Source organism: Oryctolagus cuniculus, unplaced genomic scaffold (assembly GCF_964237555.1).
Source record: "Oryctolagus cuniculus unplaced genomic scaffold, mOryCun1.1 SCAFFOLD_56, whole genome shotgun sequence".
Lineage (NCBI taxonomy): Eukaryota > Metazoa > Chordata > Mammalia > Lagomorpha > Leporidae > Oryctolagus > Oryctolagus cuniculus.
This window is the reverse complement of record NW_027208224.1, coordinates 611,982-615,173: the sequence shown is the minus strand read 5'-3', so window position 1 is coordinate 615,173 and position 3,192 is coordinate 611,982. Positions and strand designations below refer to the sequence as shown.

The window sequence follows — 3,192 nt, the reverse complement described above, 5'->3', positions numbered from 1 at the left end:
CCAAAGAGGAGGCCTGCTCTTTGTCTCTTGGGAATTCTTCAAGCCTTGCAGCCTTGTAACCTTTGCAAGGTTAGGGGGAAGAGAAACCCCAAAGCTTTTTTTTTTCCTTCTTTCCGGTAGTGAGTTTGCTGCACTTTCCGGCCCCCCTCTAGATTCTGACCCCCGTTTCCCCACCAATGTCTCGGGTTATTGAGCTCACCTCCCCTTCCAGCGCCGATGTGTGGACTCGGAGCCCTGAGCGTCCCAAGTCTCCCCGCTGTTGTCTGTGTGGCATGCACTCCCCTTGGAGCACTGTCGCGCAGACCCTGGGGCTTCTGCGTCTGGGTCCCGCGACTTGGCTTCCGCGCGGTGGGTGACCTTGTTCTCCCAGTAGGTCCTCCGATTCACGCCTGCTCCATCCAGAAGGGTTTCCCCTGTATCTTTGTGGGGAATCAAGGCAGGACTGCCTGTTGCTCAGCCACCTACACCCACACCTGAGCAGTTTCTGGACCACTTCCCGCTTGCGAGGTCTCAGGCTTCCTCTTCTCCCATTAGGAAAGTATTAAGGATTCTTTACTTCCATGTAGACTCTGCCCTCTAATGGTGAACAGGGTCCTCTAAACCCACTTGTTGCACAAATGAAAACCCAAGCATTGTCTTCTCCCACAGATGGAGTCTGCTATTGGTTTTGATTTACATTTCCCTAATGGCTAGTGATATTGGGCATGTTCATCTATGTCTTGACCATTGAGATTTCTTCTTCTGAGAAACATCTATTCTGATCATTGCCCATTTCTTACGTGTACATTTTGCTTCTTGTTTGGAGTTTTTCCAGTTCTATATATGTATGTTCTGGCTATCAATCTTTTGTCATAGTCAGAGTTTTCAATGTTTCCTGCCATTCCGTCCATTGTATCTTCACTCTGTTGATTACTTTGTTGTGAAGATGTATCTTAATTTGATATGCTCAAATTTGTATATTTTATTTTTGTTACTTGTGCTTTTGGAATCTTATGCAAACTGTTGTCTCTGCTAATGTTTTACAGTTTCTCATATGTTTACTTAGGTTTTGGGTTTTTTTTTTAACATACATAATTTTATTACAAAATTTTTTTTAAAAAAACAACACAGAATGCAACATCCTAACAAAAAATCCAAATTTACAAATGATACTAATTCCTACAACTTTGCTGCGCTACCATACACAAGTCAAGAAATTAAAGAAACCATTAAATATTTAGGAACATTCAACATCAGAAGCTTTAAAATCTAACTGTATGTAGTAGCCCCTCAAAAAGCTACAACCTGCATTTTTTAAAAAAAGTATTTTCTCTACAAAGAATCTTATCAGCTATACAAAAATCTGTACAGTTTTTTTATACTGAAGCTAATATTGAGCTGCACTTGAATTCACATTCTTAGCAAAACAACTGCCTGAGCACACACGCACACTCCACACTCATCATTACAGGATAGCCATTTATTCTTCATCTTCATCCTCTTCCTCATCATCTTCATCTTCTTCTTCTTCCTCTTCTTCCTCCACATCTTCAGGTTCATTCTTCTTGTTTGAGCCTGTGGGCCTACCAGGGCCCTTCTTTCCCACTTCACTTTTGCCCTTGGCACGGTATGCAGCAATATCCTTTTCATATTTCTCCTTTAGCTTAGCTGCTTTCTGTTCATATGGTTGTTTATCTTTGGCTGAGTGTTCAGACCGCATCTCACCCAATTTTTTTGCAGTGTCCCCAATGGACAGGCCAGGGTGTTCACTTTTGATCTTTGGGCGATGTTCAGAGCAAAAGAGAAAGAAGGCAGATGGTGGTCTTTTAGGAGCACTGGGATCCTTTTTCTTTCCCTTCTTATCACCCTTGGGAGGAACGTAATTTTTCATCTCCCTGTCATAACGAGCTTTTTCACTTTTTGCCATATCTTCAAACTTGGACTTTTCCTTTGCAGACATGGTCTTCCATCTCTCCGAGCATTTCTTAGAGAATTCTGCGAAATTGTCCGAAGAGTCAGGGTGTTTCTTCTTGTGCTCTTCCCGGCACGTCTGCACAAAGAAGGCATAGGAGGACATTTTGCCCCTTGGCTTGTTGGGGTCTCCTTTACCCATGACGACGGAACGGCGGCCACCTGGTGTGAGTTGTTCCTCAGACTCCCGCAGAGCGGCCAGATCCGACGGCATTGCTTCCTTCCCTCAGCTCCGGCATGAACTCAGGATGTGAGGGCGATCTGGCTGCGACATCTGTCACCCCATTGATCGCCAGGGTTGATTCGGCTGATCTGGCTGGCTAGGCGGGTGTCCCCTTCCTCCCTCACCACTCCATGTGCGTCCCTCCTGAAGCTGCGTGCTGGGTCGAAGAGGACGACCTTCCCCGCTAGAGGAGGACCGGTCTTCGGTCAAGGGTATACGAGTAGCTGCGCTCCCCTGCTAGAACCTCAAAACAAGCTCTCAAGGTTTTGGTTTTATATTTAGACTTTTAATTAACCTTGAGTTGCTTTTACATAGTGTATGAGGTGTTGGGGTATCTTTTCAGGCTTCTACATATGGATAATCACTTTCCTTTAAACCATTTGCTAAGGGGATTCTTCTTTCTCCTGTTTGTTTTCTTTCCTTTATTAAATAGGGGTTGGCTGTAGAAAAGTCAGTTTATTTCAGCTGCCTATTTTTTCCATTGAACTATGTGTCTGTTTTTCCAACAGTGCTAACACTGCTTCTATTTTTTTTAAGATTTCTTTATTTGAAAGGCCAGATGCTTCTTCCAAGTCTCTCATGTGGGTGCCAGCACCCAAGAACATGGTCCATCTTCCACCAATTTCCCAGGTGCATTAGTAGGGAGCTGGATTGGAAGTGGAGAACCTGGTCTTCGAGCAACAACATATGGGATACATGCACAGCAGGACAAGGCATTAACCTACTACACCACAGCATCAAACCCTTCCTTATTTACTTCTGCTGTGATCTTTCATTATTCACTTTTCTACTGCCCCACAACTTGACTCATTCCTGTTTTTTTTTTTTTTTCTGGGTCCTGGAGGATGGTAGTAGGTTGCTTCTGGGATATCTTTTTTATGTTAGTAGGTACTTGGTAATCTAAAATCATAGTTTTTACTTTCTATATTTCTCTGTTAATCACGAGGACCTTCTAGATGACAGCAGAAAATGCTAGCAGAAATGAGGATATATTAATTTGCTAAGAAAATACCACAGAG

The 3,192-nt window shown here is 43.5% G+C and overlaps 1 pseudogene; it reads right to left on the bottom strand.

Moving 5' to 3' along the window:
• Nucleotides 1–1,178: 1,178 nt before the first annotated feature.
• LOC138848020 (high mobility group protein B2 pseudogene) lies at nucleotides 1,179–2,092 on the bottom strand (annotated as a pseudogene).
• Nucleotides 2,093–3,192: the final 1,100 nt, after the last annotated feature.